The following is a 22,391-nucleotide window of genomic DNA, read 5'->3' on the forward strand; positions in this document are numbered from 1 at the left end:
ATGTCATCATTGAAGAGTTTCGTGGAGGAAACTTCACTTGCAAAAGAAATTGACATCATGTAAGTGGTTAAATAACAAAAGGAACTTCAAACAGAGTTCTCAAAGCTTTCATCAATGACAAGCTTTTGACCAAATGTCTTCAACACTTGGAAAGGGTTAACATCAGCTATCCCAAAATGAGCTCAGTAAATGCATGCACACAATAAAACAGTCAAGGTTGGTTGCGCAAATGTTCAAAATATAAACTAAACCAAATATTGACTGAAGTAGAATTTATCTACTACGCAATTGTATAACAAAAGTGGTTCGAAGGCTCCTTGGCTTGCTCCAGACTCTGTCTATAGTTTATATAACTTGTCCAAGAGCATAGAAACAACAACAACCTGCTCTGTTACCATATGATTTGAAAATGGAATGTACTTGAAAAAAGGGTGCAAGGTATCCATTTTCATTTATGTTAATGAGTGAAAAAAGAACTCCAAGTTTAAATTTGAAAATGTGAGAACTTCTTATTTCTAATACAGAGATAGACTGTAGGGGCATTTACTAGATATGTCACCTCTAAAGAGCGGGTGAGATCCAGAAGCTACCTGGCCTTCTACAGACTCTGCCTAAAGAAATAATATAAGTAAACGCTCAAATATAATTAAAATGATCTTGCTTGAAACTCCATGTCTTGTGGAAATAAACAAAGAGTTTTGAACAGCTGTATAGGTGTTTTTGTATGCATGAGGGTTATTTCATTTTTTTGTTTAACATATCAGATCAGATTTGTTCAGCAAGATATATTCAGTAAATAATGACAAAATTATTTGATGAGTAGTTCACCCCTCCTCGGCTACGTATGCTGGACCAAGCCTCCCAAAATGAGACTTTCCCTCTTGTGTTAAAATGTTGCAAAGGCTAATACAACCATATAAATGCCTCAAAAGAAAATATTGAATCCAAAAACAGATTTAGAAGATAGGGAACAACTAAGAATACCTTTCCCCAATCACTACACAGTGAAAATGTACCATACACAGTACCTTCTTCAAATGGCCCTAGTGGCTCTTGGAACTTCTATGAAGTAATTCGAGTTGAAGAAGTCCTCCAATGGTTCTAAAACCTATGCCAATAGATTCAACAGTTGGAATACAGTAGAAATAGCCTTTTGTTTCACCTAAAATAGATGAACCTAGCCTAGCATAGCTCAATCACTTAAATGGCCCTCGTGGCCCTAAAAGCTTCCATGAAGCTAAATAGTGAGAAGAAAGCCTAAACAAGAGAAATGACTTGTATAAATGGACTTAGAGCATAGAAAGCAGTCAGAATAGACCTTCGTTTCACCTTCAATGGCTACACACAACCCAATGCAACTCCAACACTGAACACGCCCTAGTGGCTCCTAGAACTTCCCCCAAGCAAAAACACCTGAAGATGACCTCTGTTAGCTGCGAAACCTATGCCAATGGCATTAGAGTGATATGAATCGCCAAAATAAAAATAAAACAATTGCCTCAAAAGGCCTCTCCAAGCCAAAGTCATGGCTCATTCAATTTTCCCAGTTTGCCCCTGAAAACCTCCACTAAAACTGGCTAACTACCAGTTAACTCGACTAAATCTAGCCTTACCGCCGAATTTGGCGCTCACTACTAGTTAAATGGTCATTTGATTGTAACTACCAGTGGGATCGCATCCATGTGACCGGGAATGTCGGAACGGTTAACCGTTTGATGTCGTGGTTTATCTGCCGCTAAGCCTATGGTTCAGAGCACGTGGTTTCCATGCATACGAGCTTGCCCCTTTTTCACCCAAATGCCACTTTAATATTCTTCAAGTATAAATAATGCTCTATGTTGGTTAAGACTCATTGTGCAACCAGGCCGGTGAGGCCTGTGGGCTGGCAGCCACCCGACCCGGGTTCGAATCCCTTGAGCTCCAATATATTTTTGCCCAAAACCACGTTGAATTCTAGGGGACACATGTCAGCACCTGATTGGGCCTCTCAAACAAAATATTTCCCGAATATTTTGAGGAATATTCCTCAAAATATTCTATTTTAATTTTTTTCAAAATTCAAAAATGAAGGTCATTGGGCGATTTTTAAATCGGAATAAATTCTCCATATGGAGACCATTTTTTGAATCGTTCATGGAGCCGGAATCAGGAAGATGAGACTTATCCAGTCATTCAGGTTCCAACCCAATTTGAGCACTTTCAAATTTCAGCATTTTCGACACTTGGACTTGAGCTCCTAATCACGAAAGAGATTGAGAGTTCACTAAAAGGAAAAGTATTCATGACATATCTATCTGTTTGTTAAGTGAGTTGAGAAATAGGTTTCAACAAATTTTGTGGAATTCATCTTGTTTGGACTTATTTCTATTCTTAGCCGATAATCATGTACCATCTACACTTGCTATATATCAAAGTAGGGTGGCTACAATACATTATTTGTTGTAGCAGATTGTTGGAGAATGGATTTTTTTCTCTTTCCTATGCTCCTTGTACAACTCAGGGTCTTTTACAGGGAAAACTATTAGGTAAACTTGACTCAGGATAGAGTCAAAGTTGACCAGGTTAAACATTGATGGTTTTGGGGCACATGGTATTGTTCACCCATAGTATTATGCCCATGGTATTATATGTAATGGAGCTTATAAAAGGCTAGAAGGACTTCATTGTAATGTAAGACCTAGAGGTGAGTGGTGAAGGCTCACTTGGTCGGATTGGCCATGGTTTTGGCCAGTGCTAATGAGATCTTATTAGGTTTGGTTTTTCCCTGGATTTGGGGTTTTCCGAGATAAAATTTTTTGTTTGTGTGTTTATGGTTGTTGCTGGTTATTTCTTATAATTATTCCTCTCAGTAATTATTTATGTTATGTAGTAAATTTCTTAACAACTAGTATCAGAGCCAAATATTGGCTTCAAAGGGATTCTTTGATGCCAGGGGTTTATAGTGCCTGATGAGATCAATGTATTTTTTTCTAGATCTGGGTCTGGAAAATAATGGTGGAACAATCGTACATGGAAGAACCTTGAGGAGAATGTGCAGAAGATAGTGTCGTAACTGCCAGGGATCACAATGCATTTGAGATATTTACTGGTTTGGAACATGCTGACGAATTGTTCAGGATTCATGCGGCTATTTAAAGAAGGTCAGTAGAAGAAAATTGTTCATGCAGCTTCAAAAATTGTTCGTTTTCTACTACGTGAGGCCACCGATGTTGTAATCTACAAGGTTCTTGTCGAGCTCACAGTTGGAGCGGTTTGATAGAATTTTTTGAGTAAATCAAAATGAGAGAGGATGGATCAAAATCGCAGCAGCAATAAAAAAAATAAAAAATAAAAAAATTAAGAAGTCAAAATTATTGCATGTAAATGGGCATACTACTGTAAGACCTAGTAAGGCATGTGTACCCCTCGGTGATCACCGGTAAAGTCTGGGTTAGACTTGGGTGATAGGGGGGATGTCAGGTTAACAATACCTCGAGTAAAAACTTTGAGGGAGGTAAGAGCTAGAGTGATCGAGATTGTCTCATTTAGCAGGTTTGGCCGGAGTTAGTCAAGGAACCCCAAGTCAAGTTTAAGGGGGGAATTGTTAGGTAAAATTGACTCAGGATAGAGTCAAAGTTGACCAGGTTAAACAGTGATGGTTTTGGGGCACATGGTATTGTGCACCCATAGTATTTTGCCCATGGAATTATATGTAATGGAGCTTATAAAAGACTGGAAGGACTTCATTGTAATGTAAGACCGGGAGGTGAGCAGTGAAGGCTCACTTGGTCAGATTGGCTAGGGTTTTGGCCAATGCTAATGAGATCTTATTAGGTTGGGTTTTTCCCTAGATTTGGGGTTTTCCCAGATAAACATTTTTTTTTATGTGTTTATGGTTGTTGCTGGTTATTTCTTATATTTATTACTCTCAGTAATTATTTATGTTATGCAGTAAATTTCTTAACAAAAATTATGCAAATTAAATACATGACAGAGAGAACCTCAAACAATCGATGTAGTTTCCTTGTTGTCAAGGATAAAACTTGTTCCAGGAAAGATCGATAGCTAGAATGGTATCCAGACGGTTAATATTCCTCCAATAATATTTCATGTTGCTGTAGCTTTGGGTTCTAATATAAAAATTGTTAAATTATGGTATGTTCTATGCTTATAACAATTTACTTCTTTTTCTTATTATATTCCATAGATTAGCAATCACATATACATAAAGTAAAGTGCAGATAGAACATTAAATAATCGACAGAAAACAAGCCAAGACAAGAGACACAAGATGTAGCGGCTAGCCAGGAAAAAACCCCACAATGTGTGGGGAAACCCTTTGATCAAATCTTCTTTTATATTCAATAATTCAGCAAAGAGAAACAGTACAATAAATATTATTTATATCAGCAGTAGCAAACCCTAGAGCAGTAGCATCAGCATTAGTGGCTTCATCATCAAACTAGGGCAGACAATATCTCACAAACCAACTGTCGGATCGGCTTGATTCCACCACCAAAAGTTGTGGCTTCTAGAGGAGGTTCAAATGAACCTATAGTGTAGTTTATATGAGGATTTCTTCTAGTCCACGTAGTTCAATATTTACTTCTGCAGTTGCAACTTAAGTTTTGGCAGCTTTCGGCTTCAAACTAGGGTAGTCAATATCTTGCAAACCGTCCATCGGATTGACTTGATTCCACCACCAAAAGTTGCAGCTTTCAGAAGAGGTTCAGATGAACCTATAGTGTGGTTTAGATGAGGAGATATTCTAGTCCACGTAGGTCAATCTTTACTTCTACAATTGCAACTTCAGTTCTGGCAACTTCCTTCAAACTAGGGCAGTCGATATCTTGCAAACTGTCCATCGGATTGACTTGATTCCACCACCAAAATTTGTGGCTTCCAGAGGAGGTTCAGATGAACCTACAGTATAGTTCAGATGAGGAGATATTCTAGTCCATGTAGGTCAAACTTTACTTCTGCAATTGCAGTTTTAGTTTCAGCAGCTTCTGGCTTCACATGTGTGAGAGAGAGACCCATTTCTGCACAATAGAGAAGAGACTCTTTTCTGCGTAGTAGAGAGAGAGAGAGAGATGTGATGAGATGAGTGAGTCTAGATGAGGAAAACTCCTCCTATATTTATACAAAACGTTGGTGTTTGAATAGATGTGATTGTTGGGCTTTTGAGCCTACATGAGTTGTAGATCGGCTTGATGATAATTCCATAATCAAAATAAATTCATATCTCCATGAATACTTATCGGAATCGAATGATCTTTATATCAATACTACACCTCTCGATGAGAGGAATCTAATAAAAATATTATCATCCATGAATAAGATGATCCACATGAAGTTTTGCCCTGGTTTTCAATTTTAACAGAAATGGCAAAAGTTGGTAATTTGGAGATTATGTCTACTGAAATTGTCAATGCAAATGTGAAGCCTAATTATGATGAAGAATTTGTTGGCATGAAAAGTCTTTATGTCAACATCAATCATTTTCCATCTCAGACAAAAAAAATTGATGGAAAGTTCAGAGTCCTTTTACATAATGAAGAATGTTAGTCATAACCCAATCAACAACACGTAGTTAATGTACCTAACAAGATGTTGGTTACCAGGCCATTATTCTGTGCAAAATAAATTCAAACTTGTATGATGAACTCATTTCAAAATAGATAGATGCTCTCAAGGGTGTACAGGTGATGGCCCTCTAAATTAAACATAAATTAAGGCTCATTCCTCTAAATTAGACATAAAATAAGGCCCATCTTACCATCCTTCAGCATGTTAAACCTATATTTTTTCATTATATAATTTATTTTTAACTTTAATATGTTCATTAGGGAGGTTTATGGATAATTGCATATTTGTTCCTAATATTATTTATTTTTGTGGAATGTTTTGAGAATATTGGGTAGATTATGAAGATTTAGAGGAGGAGATAATTTAGGGGCTTTCTCCCTACTACAGGAGGATAAATATGAAATAATAAATGAATAATATATTCTAGAATTATGGCACAAACTGTGGACCTCCAATGATTGAGAAAATCCAGGAATGTGTTCTGTGCCATTTAATGCATATTCCTAGTATTGGGAACCAGATCAACTAGTCAAGGGACTTTGGTGGGGAAACCTTCCTCCTTTCACGGCGAATGATTCCTAATCATTTTGTATAAGTTCCAAGTCGAATTTGAGTCTAGGGTTTGATTTTTATTAGCCTTCCTGTGGAGAGAACTCGTATTTTTGCAGCTCCACTTTCATTTTTTATAGGGATATAATTGTACTAATGGAAATAATGAAGATTGGTGTCATGTTTAGCTTCTAAACCTTGTTATACTTTATAGGAATATGATGTTCCTTGGGCTTGGCCATTCCAGGAGCCTCAAATCCCTTTTGTATCATTTACTTTTCTTCTTTTCACTTCTTATTCACATGCATCTCTTGTTCTTCTTTTTTCTATTTCTGCATTTAGTATTAATGATTTGTTATTGTGGGATTGGGTTAAATGGTTGAGGTAAGTTATTTTTAAAGATTTAAAGAATCAATTCATCATTGGAACAGATTTGAAAGTTCATAGTAATCATCAAGCTACTTGGATTAGTTTTCTTATTCCCAAATCCAAATTTCTAGAAATCCCTTGTGGAAAATAATAGTAAATTTTGGCTCCTTTTTAGAGAATTATAATGATCTTCAATCAAGTCGATTCCACTTGAATTATATAAAAAAGTATTCTATTTAATAACAAAAATTGCCCCATTACATTTTCACTTGATTAGATTAGGCATATGATAGATTTACTATCTCACTAGTTTTTGAATTTCTAGATTTTAGACTAGTAATGTTCTGTTATTTTTTAACATGGGTTAACAAAGGTATTTTTGAGTGATTCCAATTACTATTAGAATGGAGACATAAGAAATCCTAATCAATAAAAAAAATTGTCCCATCCAATTTGGATTTTATTTGGTTGGTCATTCATTGACTTATATCTCCCTACAGAAAATTTGTTGTTTCCTATAGTAAACTACAAGAAGCCATGTACCAACCTTCCACCATGTATATAGTTGCCCAGATTCACTCAAGAAGATTGGTTATTGTTCCTTAGGTTTGAATCAAGACCCCTAGGCTCTAAATAAATTATTAGGCAAGATTGATGACTGCTTAATACTTTCCTCTTTACCCATGCAAAACATTTCAATGATTTTGGTTAATGGACAAATTTATGAATTAGATAATACAATGATGATTTTCTTGACTTCCACATCCAATAAACTCTATCAATGAATCTAAATATTTGTAATTTAATGGTTGAAATTTAGCTCATGATCTTTACTTTATGCTATTTGAGTATTTTTCTTTCCTTTTACTTTCTTTCTAGGTTAGGGTTTCCATTTCAAGCATTTCATTTTCTGCAATTAGTTTAGGATTTGATTTCAGTACATGCACTCCATTATGTCATGAAAGATAGGGAAAGACCCATTGTATGTTGCACATAGAGTGTCGATAACTCTTAAGTTTGTACGAAACCCACGTCGATAATTAAATTTGGTAGCCTTGGGAGTTATAAAATTCTTGCTACAACACCGAGGCTCACAACTTTTTGGTGCCGTTGCCGGGTAGGTGTCAAAGTATGCATCTTTTTCTTCCCTAGTTGATTCGTTTAGTTTCACTTTTTTCAACAACACAAATATTTGCATTAGGCATATTTCATTTCAAAAACCAAAAATTGCATTGGATTAATTTTTTCATTCCATCATAAAAAGGAAAAAAATCTCCAACGCTAACCAAGCCCTCACATTTGATCACGCGGTGCAGTAAGAGCCACATCACCATCCACGTTTGCAAGTAGAAAGAAGATATGACAAAGAATGTAGAATAAATGGATGGAGATGATGACAATGAGGAAGATCCTCTTGATTTCCCATTCAAGATACTCATATCAATGTCCATATGAATAACATCCCTCCATCTTTTCTTCCAAACTTTCATGGTCTAAGGTCAGAGGAATAAAAAAAAAACTCTTTGAATTTGAAATTGTTTGTATATCTTATGGTTAGTTATTAAACACTTGAAAATTGATATTGTTTCCAACAACATTGAAGGATAGAGCTCTTAAATGGTTGACGATTTTAGGGGCTAATTCAATAATATCATGGAGTGAGATGAAAAAGATATTTCTAGAAATAGATAAAGATCATGATATTAAAGAATAAATCTTTAGAATGTATAAAAAAGAATATGATATTCTAGAGGATCTAGTAGAGATGTTCATGTATAATGTTAAGAGGGAAAAATTACATCATTTAGGATTAGACACACTAAAAACCCTCTTAATTAGAACAATTAGGGATGAATGGATTGATCTCCTTGATCTCATAAGTAGAGGTGATGTATACCAATTATCATTTTAACAAATTTGTGAAACATGAAAACACATATCAAGATGAAGGGCAAGATTAATTCAATCAACATCAAGATCGGTAAGTCAAGCTAAACTTGGAAATAGATCTGCAAGCCAATAAAGTTCCCTTGAAAAGAGGAAAGTTATGCTTTTTATTGAAAAACTATTAAACAATCATGAAAAAACCAATTACACTTTTGTGCTTGTCCTTACAGAACTTACAACCAAAACTATTAAGAGAAAGGAATAAGGAATGCACAGGAGAGAGGACATCGAGGCCATGAATGAGGTAAGATGAGATCACTATGTTTCTGAGGGGATGAGCAACACTTTCAGTAGGGGGTATGATGGACCTCTAATTTAGACATAAATTAAGGCCCATATGAGGATCCTTCAACACGTTAAACCTATCTTTTTTCATTATATAATGTATTTTAACTTTAATATGTTCATTAGGAAGGTTTATGGATAATTTCATATGTGTGCCTATTACTATTTATTTTTGTGGAATATTGTGAGAATATTGGGTAGATTAGGAAGATTTGGAGGAGGAGATAATTTAGGGACATGCTCCCTACTATGGGACGATAAATATTAAACAATAAATCAACAAGATATTATGGAACTATGGCACAAATTGTGGAGCTCCAATGATTGAGAAAATCTAGGAATGTGTTCTTTGTCATTTAATGTAAAATTCTAGTGGGAAGAATTTGAAAGGGTTTTCCCCCTTGTGGGATTTTTCCTTGGTCTTTGATGAAATATTGTATTTATTTATTTTTCTCTTGATCATCATCAATTTTCATTCCATTTATTGTTCTATCTACAATTTCTATTGATTATTGGAAGATTGAAATTGAATTGAAAGTGATTTCTAATTGAAGTAAGAATTGGGCTAAATTGATTGTAAAAACATAAAATAGTGTAAAATTAAGATGGTATCAGAGCTAAGGTGAAGGTAAACCAAAGGAGACAAGAGACAAGAGAAATCATCTTTTAAATAAGTTCAAGGAGCCTATTTGACTTGGATAAGATGTCTATCTCTTTCTTCAAGGAAAATGATAAGTTGGGTGATTCATCAAACTTTGTTGATTAGAAGATCAAGTTGCACATGATATTGGATAATAATTATGTCTTAGAATATGTGGAAAGAAAAGTACTTGATTCTATGGAAAATGCTCCTACTGCTACCAAATCTGATTACGAGAAATGTGTGCTCAAATCCAATAAAAGTCTTATTGATGGTTTTGAAGATCACTTATTTTTTTATGTGGGGAACTTGAAAAGGTCTAAGGATATATATTATGAATTTTTTGGGATGTACAAGCCCAATAATTTGAGTGGCATCCTCTCCCTGAAGAATCAACTCAAGGAAATAAAATTGAACAAGGGATAATATGTACAATATTATGTCATGAGGGTATCTTGTTTAAGGGATCAATTGAAAACTTATAGTTAGCATATATCTGCTAGAGAGTTGGTAAATGCACTATAACAAACAATTTTCACTCTTGAAATTTGACGATCTTGATGGTAAATGCAGCCAAAAATAAACATGGATGATTTCGAAAGGAAGAATTCCAAAGAACAAAGAAAGATAGTCCTCTATTTTTTTCGCTCAAGGTAAGAAGAGAAAAGGAATGCCATCTAGTTCAAGAAAGCAACCCCCTAAATCTAAGGACTCACATAGAAGAATAAGGAATATTAAATTCTTTAATTGTCACAAGAATGGTCACTAATCCCAAGACTTCCTAGAAAGGAGAGATGTTGCAAGGTCTAATTTCAACAACAATCATGGCTTCAACAACAGCAGGTTAAATAATAGAATAATACGAGATGGTCGAAGAGGAGGATATAGTAGAAGAAGAAGGGATGATCAAAGAAAAAGAGTTTCTCTATATGATGGAGAAGAAGCCCATCATCCTCAAAAGATGTCAAGAAACTCTATGTATGAGAGTAATACAACTTCTAGTCAATCTATATATATTATTATTTTTCTCTTTCTAGTTCTTCCCCTCTAGGTTCATATGATATTTTGTTTGTAGATAGCAGGTCTTCTAGATGCTTCTCTAGATATGGGGAAGTCCTCTTTAACCTAGTTAAGAGGGACACAAACTTGGAAATGATGCTTTGAGGAAATTCTATTAATCGTAGGAAGAGATTTGGTTGTAATAAATTTCATTTGTACTCTTGTGCGTCCATTCTACTTCATGATGTAATGTATGTTTTGGGATTAAAGAAGAACTTGGGATTTATATCCACCTTTGAAGGCAAAGGGATGAAAGTAGCTTACATATGAGGAAAATTGCTCACCTAGCCCAACGAGTCTCACATGAGAAATTCCTTTACATTGGGATCTAAAATTGAAGGAATCTATAGATTGAATGGAAGACCTTTGTGAGAAATGGTCCATGAAACTAATTATAAAAGTGATATTTGGAACTCAAGTTTGGCACATCTACAAGATGAATCCTTTCTCAAATTGAAGAAGTTGGTTTTCGATATGCTTGGTCTTCAAGAAATACAAGATGGAGTATGGCAGGGATGAACCCATGGGAAGAAAGAAAGGGGACCATTCTCCTCTAGTAACAAAAAGACCACTAATATTCTTCAACTCATTGATTCTAACCTTTGTGGACCCATGCCAATCTATAATATTTGTGGCTAACTCTATTATATCATATTTATTGCTGACTTCTTTAATAAAACATGGATATACTAGTTGAAGTATAAGGACGAGGCTTGTGATTTCTTTAAGTACTTCAAAACACTGATAGAATATCCAATAGCGAAGAAAATTAAGGCCTTCAAGTGTAAAAATGACACTTCAAATGAGTTCACTGACTTTTGCAAGAAGGAAGGTACCAATAAGGAGACTATTATACCATATAATCTTGAATAGAATGGTGTCACTAAAAGAAAGAACATGTCTATAGTAGAATCTTCCTGACCTATGCTACATGACCAAAAGTTATCGAATTTTCTTTGTGGAGAAGTAACAAGTGTATAAGTATACATACAAAATAAGGTTCTTCATAAAGCAATAGATAACAAGACTCCAGAAGAAGTATTCACATGTATGAAGCTTGATATTGGACATCTCACAATATTTTTTTGTCTCATATACATCCATATTCTGGAGGAAAAAAGGAACAACCTGGAAGCCACTGGAAAGAAATGTACATTAATTGGATATTGTGAAAAATCTAAAGCATTTAGATTTTATGTATTTGGTCAAAGGAATATTGAGTTTAGTAGGTATGTAACCTCTAATGAAGAGGCTTCCCTTGTAAAATAAATGGATCAGCATCCACGACCTTTTTTTGAGAAGAAAGGTGATGACATGGCCCTACAAAAAGGTCCTTGTACGTGAGAATCTTAGAAGGATATTATGGATGATCCCATGGAGCTTTTGGACCCCTTGGATCCTCCTCCATGTGATCCCCCTACTAAGAAGATACCTTTGCATCTTTGAGATACATTACATGTTGCTGAGAAACATGTTGCTTCCAAAGGTACTTTTAGAGAGAGCAAGAATCCATATAGGTACAAAGGATACTATGTAGCCATGAGCTCCATAATTAATGCTAAACCTCACACTTTTGAAGAAGAAGTGGAAGATCAGGTTTGGAAAGATGCCATGGTCGAAGAGTATGAATATATTATGAAGAATGATGTGTGGGATATTTCACCAAGACTAAAAGGGAACTATGTTGTGACCTTAAAATGGTTGTACAAGATCATGCATGGAGCCAATGGAAACATTGAGAAGTATAAATCAAAGTTCGCGGCGAGATGTTTACCTCAGAAAGAGGATGATTAGTATGAATACATATTTTCTCTAGTTCACCAATACACAACCATTTTCTTTATTATTTCCTTTATTGCTATACAAGGAGTGACCCTTCAAAACATGGATGTGAACACTACTTTACTTCAAAGCATACTAGAGTAATAAGTATATGTTGAAAAAAATAAGGGATTTGAAGTACATGATAGGAAGAATCATGTTATTAGGTTGAAGAAAAAACTTTACGGTATGAACAAATTTCCCAAAGCTTCATATGTTCACATTGAAAGTTATCTCATGAAGCTTGGAATCACAAGAAGTGGTATTGATCTAAACCTATATTACAAAGTTGACTAAGGTATTCCTTTGATTTTGGTCTTATATGTTGATGATTTATTCTTGATGGGTAGTGAGCCTCTAATTGTGAAATGTAAGAAGGAACTAGCTTCTAAATTTGAGATGAAGGACCTTGGACTCATGCACTACTTATGCCATGAGGTGTGGAAAAGGCCTCATGAATTTTTCCGCTAACAAGGAAAACATTTTGTGAACATTTTAGAGATATTTGGTATGGTTGACTATAAATCCATAGCCACACTAATGGATATGAACTTCAAGAAGTTGTGGGGAGAAGTTCCAAGACCCAATCTCACTAATCCTTCTTAGTATATACAGTTGATTTAGGCTCTAATGTTTCTTGTGAACACCCATGTAGGCATTTTCTTTGAAGTGAATACTCCGAGCCAATTCATGATTGAGCCACTACATGCACACTAGGATGCTACGAAGTATGTGCTGAGATATATTTATGGTATAATTAATATTGGTTTGATATAATTTTCCATAAATGTGAGACTACATGGATACATTGATGCCAATTAGACTTGAATCATTGTTGACAAGAATAACACATCAGGTTGTTGCTTTAGTTTGGGTTCTGTGATGATATCTTGGATGAGAAATAAACATAAGTTTGTAGCTTTAAGTACGGCCCAGTAAGAGTACATTGCTTCTAATATGGCTCGTTGTGAGGTAGTATGGTTAAGGAATCTCTTTGGAGGGTTGTTTGGATAGGTTCTAGATGTGACAATCATATACTGCAACAACAAGAGTTGGATCCAATTGGTAGAGAATCCGATATTTCATGAAAATTCCAAGCATATTGAGATAAAGTATCACTATGTTTGAGATATGGTGTATAGAGGAGAAGTAAGACTTCATCATATTTCGATTGATGAGAAAATAGTGAATATACTCACAAAGGCTTTCCTGAAAGGGAAGTTCTCAGTTTTCAAAGAGCAATTTGAAATAATAGATGTGACCCTCCTAGGTAAACATCTCGAATAATCAATAATACTAGCCATTTCAATTCCCCCTGTTTGAGCTTCTTAGGTGAGAAATTGAGCCTTAAAGCCCCTGGGGTTGATGAAACTATAAAAAATAGGGTAGTTTGTGATCCTTATCACAGGGTAAGTCCTATATTTCCTATTAATGATAAATAATATAGTATGTGATCCTTACCATATGGTAATTTGTATCTTTCCTCTTCTCTCTTCGATGGTGACATAATATACCCGATTTGGAATCCTACCCACTAGTTCTACTTGTTGGGATTGTTTTCCCACCCATCTAGCTAATGGATGCCGGTGACTTAAATTAGGTGTGATCATTACCATTTATGGTAAGTATTATTTCATTCAAGTTATGGGATGCAAGTTTTCTATCATAGATTATTAAGGGTCAAGTTGGGAAGATCAGTAGACAATGGGATATTCTGTTATCCTTACCTCAGAGTAAGTCGTATCTTATCTATTTTCAAAGGTCAATGGGATATAGTTTGATTGTTAGCTCATAATAACTGGTATCCTACCTATTATTTGTCATAAACTGAGGTTTAAATATGTTTTTTAATATATATATATATATATATATATATATATATATATATATATATATATATATATATATATATATATATATATATATATATACAAAGGTAACATCTTATCTCATCTACGTTTCATCTAGTACTGTGAGTAGATATTATTTGACAATTATATAGTTTGTGTAGTATAACACAATGTATAAAGGCTAGTCACTCCCATAATGGATACTTCTATCTTCTTATTTTTTCTAAGCGCATCTATACTCCCTTAACCATTCTCAAGGGTCATGGTGCAAAATTAACTACAAAATTATCCTCCTTACGTTTTGACCCTTAAATAATTTAACTCCTATTTTATTTTATCATTGGGAGTCATATAAGAAATAATATCGTACTTCTTGTTGACTTTCTAACACATCTGCATATCTAATTAGTTATGTAGCTATTGTGGTTTTTTGTTAATTCTCAAAGATTCAAAGGTTGTTACATTACATTTTAATTCGTCCAATTTGTACTAAGAAAATGGTTAAGGAATAATGTTTGGGTGTGCTACATTATACTTGGTTAATGTCGATTTGATATTTAACAACTCCTAATTCTCTCTTATGCAGAAAGGACCTTTGTGAACAAATTGACCTTGCTTATCATTATACTATTCAGAGCTCTTTCATTAATCGAAAGGATTATGGTATGGCCTTATAGATCTGATTCTTTAGAATAATTATCCTCTTCCACAAAACCATCACATAATCGATTGGCTCTATGAAATAAGATTTTAATAGTTTACACCTTGCCTTATCTAGCACAAATTTTGGTTTTTAAATGTCATATCTATGTCTCGATGGTCATTAAAGAGTGTGGTTAAATAGGTGGACTGTTGTGTCATTTGGGTGATCATGCAGCAAGTCGCGACTTTCTACAACACTAGATCAATGTGATATTCACATGGGAATTTCAAGCCTACATGTGGGTGGTTGAGATGCATCAAGGTGATCTAATGGTTGGGAATTTCATGCTAAACCTTAAATCCTTATTTCATGTCCTTCCCATTCCATTTTTCATGTTCTCTCTTCAGAGGGGTGTTAGGAGGGTGTGTGTATTTTTTCTTTTGATTGGTGAACCGTTTCCAGATTTCGTGGCCAAACTTCACTGGCTACTTATCACTGGGCCCTCTGCAATGTTTAGCTCATAACACCCCTATTATAGTATATTCATATACATACATATACATACATAGACATATATATACATATATATACATATATACATATATATATATATATATATATATATATATATATATATATATATATATATATATATATATATATATATATATATATATATATATATATATATATCTTGAGTTATAGAAATAAATTATAGTTTACCTCTCTTGAGTTTGTATCAAAATGTTTATCATATTTGTGGCTCACGTCTCTAGGTTTCCTACCGGTCCACTAAAATAAAAATCACGAGTCATTCCTCTTTGGGTTTACTTATAGGTGTGCCTCACTAGTGAATTTCATATATTCGTGCCTTGATTTAAATTACCTTCTCAACTTGATATATTTAAATCCTTTGTCATGTTTTATTTCTCAGATGATTTTTTTGGTTTTTCAATGTTGTCAGCTCTATAGGGTTAGAAGAAATCTGATTACAATCTAGTACTCTTCTGTGTACTGCTTATAGTACCTAAATGTTGGGGTTTTGTCCAAGGTAAATTTTCTTGTTTTTTTCTTACATTACTCATTTGTATACATATTTTTTGCTTGTTTCTAAGTGCATATAATATTTATGTCCATGTCTTGACTAATTTTACCTTTGTGTTCACGTCTCCAGATGAATGGGCTTACATGGAATCAATTCTCTTACAAGTGCATTGAAAATTATTCCCCTTCTTGTCAACCCTATCATTAATTACAACAATCAAATCATTTATTTAACCTTTTCTTTACTTTGCAATTTCCTAACTTCATCTAGTTTTCTATCTACACGTAAGGCCTACTAAGTTTTTCCATGCTTTTTTCTCCCTTCCCTTCTACAGGAGCTTTAGCTACTGACAATTCATTTCTCTTGCCAAAGGTCAGTTCCATGCCTTCTATGGTCCTCTGTAAATTCCTATACCTTATCATAAGTTGTCTTCTTGATTATGATGTTTTGTATTTAACTTTTTCCCATTCGTCACTATATTCGCCCATAAGGGTTACATACTGACAACTATCAAGTCTTAATATGTTTAATATTTCCGGGTAATTGTCGTTGAGATCCAATAGTTCTTTTACTATCTAGAGCTAGTCATACGTAGGAACCTATATATGAATATTCAAAGTTGATTCGATATATTTCCTTGTTTTTATATCTCGCATGTAAACTTTTTATTTACTGGAGGAGAGCCCCATTACGAAGCTCACATTTGCATCTCCTAGAGGCATGTTTATAGAAGTAAGATTCATTATGCTGATGTTATAAGGAAATTTTATTGGGTTCTCTTTCCCATATTTATTGTCATGTAATTTGTCTTCCCTAACTTATAAAACAGTCTTAGTAAACATGATTTTAGCTTCTTTGATGCTTAAACAAAGTTTTGTAGAATATAAATTACATAGAAAATGTTGCTTGAAATGTACACAACATTGATTTTTAATCCATGTGCATATTTGTAGAAATTTTTGTTTATAAGGGAGATCTCCCTCTCCATTCAACTCATAATGAAATTTAACTGTAGTTTATTCAAGAATAGTTATTTTATGTTCTATTTTAGTAGTGTGCTTACGTGGCTAACCATTTAAATTGAATATTCTACTCACACCTTAATCTGGAAATATTTTTCACTTTGTTTGTCCATATATATATATATATATATATATATATATATATATATATATATATATTTTATATTATAGCTATATTCGAGTTCACATGAAATGTCTGTCTACAATTTTTTTTATACAAATATGTAATGTGTGCTCTATCTTTTAATACATATCAGTATTATATGCAATCTCTTTTTTTTCCAGCAATAAATTGATCATAACAATTGCTTTTTTCCAGCAATAAATTGATCATAACAATTGCTTCTCCTCCATAAAGGAAAATCCAAATTATTGTTTAAAAAGATATAGGTAATATAGATTGGACTACAATTTTACTATGTCATTCCTTTCCTATTCTCCATGTGGCATCTCAGGATGCACATGGTTGTTCTCATATCCCTTCTAACTTTGTATATATAATTTATTCACCGAAAAGTCTTTCACCGAAAAGCAACTGAGACACACTATACCTAAAAACAAATTTGGATAGTTAACATACACATATGTCAATAAAAATTAATATTCTCTAATTATTTGTGCTAGTCTTCAAATCACTTCATTTTTTTTTTTTGTTAACAAATAAAAATACTTTAGTCCTCTAAACAAAAACAACCATTGTTTTCTAATGAATTTCACTACATAAGGAAAAATTCAATTTAGATTCTGAATTTCCTAACCAGATTAGCTGTGTGGAAGTTACTTGGGTTAAAACATGTTTCTCCCTCCATGAATTGAATCCTCAATTCCAGCCTCGAGCCAAAGAGCATTGGATGTCCATATGAAACATCCCTCCCCTTTTCATTCCTCATAATGTATTTTTATACATTACTTCCCCAACATATTTTTCTTAGTGGTGTACCACTTTTCTTACGTCTACCCACCCACTAGCCTAAGCTTTTCTTTTCCTTTTTTTAGAAATAATATATTTCATCTTTTTTTCTTTAAAGTTTTCCTTTCTCTGCCATGATGCTTTATTCTTCCTTTACTCAATATTTTTCTATAACTGAGTGATTTAATAAATTTTCCCTCCCATCATATTAAATCTTACTAACCAACTCCTAGGGATTTTTTTGGAGTTGTTTAAGGGAAATTTATTTTAAAGAAAGCACATCTTAACTCTAGTGTTTCTTTCCCAAGTAAATTCCATATTTTTCTTTTCATTAATAAAATCATTTATTACATCATCATATTGTAATGTTCACCTTAATTCAAATCCGTGATGGCTTTCTAGCCATAAAATCTAAAATTAGTGTAGTGTAAACAAAAAATAGAATATAATTATATACAAATAGAGGGCTATTACATCTTCCCACCCTTTTATCTAACATTGTACCTAGTGTTTATTGTTCATTTTCTTCCTTCCTAAAATAATGATGGGTAATATACTTTCATTTTGTCCTCTCTCTCTCAAGTAGCCTCATCAGGTGTAAAGTGCTTCCACCGCACCTTAGCTTGAGCGATGACTCGATTCCAGAGTAAGATCTCTTTCCGATCTAAGATGCAGAGTTGATATGGGAGGAAACCTTCATCGGTTTACACCTGTATCAAATACAAATCAATAACATGAGAATTATCATGTACATATTTCTTTAATAAAGACACATGAAAAACATTGTGAACATTAAAGTGGCTGGGAAAAGCCAATTGATATGCTACTCGACCCATTATGTCTACTATTTTAAAAGGCCCAAAAAATCATGGTGGTAATTTTTCTTAGGTCCTGGTTCTTAAGTTACTTTTCCTCAGTTTTACTCTTAAGTAAACATGGTATCCAATCTTAAATTCTTTATGACTTCTTTTCTTATATGTATAACTCTTATGCCTATCATGTGCTATTTTAATGTTTTGTCTCATCTTCCAGACCACCTATTCCATTTCCTGCAAGGAATTGAATCCTAATATAAAATATCCTCTCACTGACTCCAACTGAGAGGTATATGACATTTTCTACTATAGAAATCTTGAAAAGGACTCATTTTTATTGAAGGTTGGTAGCAATTGTTTTAATCAATTTTTTCTAAATGAATAAAATACTCCCATTTGGTAGGCATTTCCATGGCATACATTACCAACATATATTCTAAGATCTTATTAGTTTTCTCTATATGTCCATCCGTTTGAGGGTGATATGCAGTAACAAAATTCAACTGAGTCCCCATGCCTCTGAATAGATCCTTCCAAAATTTGGAGGTAAACTTAGCATCTTTGTGCAGCACCACCATTTTTGGCTCTCCATGTAGTGGGAACTTTTACTTCATGAAAATATTTGCAATTTTTGCAGTTCCATATGTACACTATACCAATATGAAATGATCTTCTTTACTTAAGGTGTCTACCACCACCATCATGGAATCATGTTTTGTTTTTGTTTTTGGTAATCCAGTGATCAATTCTAGGGAAAATATTTCCCATTTCCATTCAGGAGCATGTATTGGATTCAACAAGCCAACGGGATGTTAGTGTTCTACCTTCATCTGCTAACATTCTAGACATTTTGATAAATATTTTGCCACCTCGTTTTTCATGCATGGCCAAAATATTTTTTTCCTCAACGCTTTTAGCATATTTTGGTATTCGAAGTGTCCTGCATATGGGTTATTATGATACTGATCCAATATCAAGTGTTTCAGTTTATTCACATTGGGAACATATAATATTTTTCTTTAGATTAGCAATTGTTTAGCATTTTCAACATAACCTTGGATATCTATTTTCTTCAGTTATTGTTGAATTTTGATGTATTTAAGATCTATGGTTACTGCATATTTTATATGTTCTATGAAATATGTATTGACACTACTAACAAATGCCACCATTAAAGTGTGGGCATGTCTACTCAAATCATCTTCTACCTTGTTTTCTTTTCCTTTTATGTTTTTAATGTTGAACTTAATCTCACTAAGAGACATCATCCACCTAGCTTGTGTGGCATTAAGATTTGGTTGGCTGAAAATATATTTGAATTTGATATGATATGTCACTAGGGTGATTTTATTCCATAACAAATAGTGTATCCATATGTTAAGGGAATCTATTACAACATTCAGTTATAAATCATATATAGCTAATTTATTTCATGTATTTTTAGTTTTCTCAACTCATAGGCTACACATGAGATTTCTTGCATTAAAACTGCCCATAGCCCCTACATACATGCATCAGTAAAAATAATAAAGTCCTTATTGTGATCTACATGTTTTAAGATAGGGTACACTATGAGTAAGTTCTTTAATTTATCAAAACATTCTTGACATTTAGTTGTCCATTCAAATTTGGCTCATTTTTTTCTATAAGGATGTAATAGAGTGCACTAATCTAGAGAATCCCTCTATAAATATTTGGTGATATCCCGTGATTACTATAAATGAGTAGACAATAAATATTTCCTTTGGTACAAGCTCACTTTCAATGGATCTAACCTTCTTTGGATCAATGGCTAGTCCTTCCTTTGAAATAACATGGCCCAAACACTACATTATATTTTTATAGAACTCATGCTTACTGAGTTTAGAATATAGCTGTTGTTCTGTTAAAAATCCCATCACTTATCTTAGATGTTTTCAATGTTCTTCCTAATAATTAGAATATATTAATATGTAATTTGTGAATGCCAACAGAAATTTGTTAGGGAATTTATTAGGTACATTACATTAATTAAATACATAAAAGTTATTGGCGTATTAGTAAGAGCAAAGGGTAACACTAAGAACTTGTAGTGACCATATCTGGTTCTAAAAGTTTTCTTATAAATATCCTCATATTTTATTCATGGCTGGTGATAGTCGATCCTGAAATCAATCTTCGATAAATGGTTTCTCCTCTCACTTGATCAAACAGATCATCAATATGTGACAATTTATATTTATTTTTTATTTTTAATTTATTCAATTGTTGATAATCGATCCACATCCTAAATGTTCCATCTTTTTTCTTAACAAAGAGTACACTGCCCACCCCCCCCCATGGGGAAACACTGGGTCTAATGTAACCTTTATCTAATAGTTCATTTAACTGCATCTTTAGTTTTGATAGCTCCAGCATACTCATTCGATAAGGAGCTCTAGATACTGGGGTGGCACCTGGTACTAGATCAATGGAAAAATATATGTCTCTACTCAAAGGTAAGCCTAGGATTTCCTTTGGAAAAACATCTTGAAATTCACTAATGATTGGGAGTGTCTCTAAATGTTCCTGTTTTATATGTTTTGTATTGGTTTTCACTTGCACCATGTATAACTTTCATCCTTTTCTTGCACTTCTATTTACTTCTTATGTTGAGACATGTTTGACTCATATTTACTTTTATATACCTTTAATTAATTGGGTTCGTCCATCTTGCATTATACAATTTGCTATTTTTCCAAACAGTTTATAACAATTCCTTGTTTCTCCAACCAGTCAATGCCTATTAACACATCATATGAACTAAATGGAAGAATATTTAGAAGTACTTCGGTGGAATGTCCATTTAAATTAATGGGGCATTGTTTTAATTGGCTTGTTACTTTCCTTTTTTACTAGTTGGTAATTGTAGAAACGTGGTTGTCTTAAATTTTTGAGATTTTAATTCACATTTTTCCACAATATGAGGACCAATATAACTTAGACTCTCCCCTAGATCAATTAAAACATAAACATATTGGTTTAAGGTGGTACCTTCAATATCAATAATCGTATATTGATTCTTAACATATCTATCCTCCAACAGGGGACTTATGCTAGGAATATTTTTGGAAATGTCATTCACAATTGTTGCCTCGGGGACATCTTGAATATTTTGAATATATATGGGGATTATGTGGGAAATCTAGCAATAGGTGTGGTTCACCACATCCCCAACACTTAAGTGGTTCTCTCTCCTTGACCCCACTCGACTTTTTTATTATTGAGGTCCATGGGTTTGGACGCAATTTGAGACCATGCTCACTGATTTAAATTTACTTTGCTCAACTTTTTCTACTAATTGTCCTTCCCAAAATTATTAAAATAGGATCCATTTTGTCTTTTTGACCCCATCACAATTTTTCTGCTATCCTTACCTTTCCAAGGTTTTAAGATTTCACCCTTATTCTTGAATTGTTGATAACACAATCTTTCCATCCTTACTGTCTCATCCATTGTCTCAGGATTGTTGAATTCAATCTCTTATTTGCAAGGAGTTGGTAGGCAGCTCAAAAATAGGTTTACCTTGGCTTTCTCTCCTTTAATATATGGAACATAACGAAATAAATTGGTAAATTTTACCACAAACCCGTACATTCTTAATTGCCCCACCCTTAACTCATGAAACTCCTTGGCGTGATCATCATTGTATCTTTCATTCAAATATGGAGATTTAAATTTCTTCGAAATTACTTTGAGGAAATTGTTTTCTCCTCCAAGTTATGCACACTTTGGGCCTCCTCCCACTAGAGGGAAAATATGCCTTGCAGTTGATAAATGGCCAATCTTGCATTCAGTGTACTATCATACTCATAGAATTGAAATTACTTGGTCTTCTTTAGTATCCAAG

This window comes from Pinus tabuliformis, chromosome 8 (assembly GCF_031772625.1).
Source record: "Pinus tabuliformis cultivar Carrire ecotype Pingquan chromosome 8, CPIR1, whole genome shotgun sequence".
NCBI lineage: Eukaryota > Viridiplantae > Streptophyta > Pinopsida > Pinales > Pinaceae > Pinus > Pinus tabuliformis.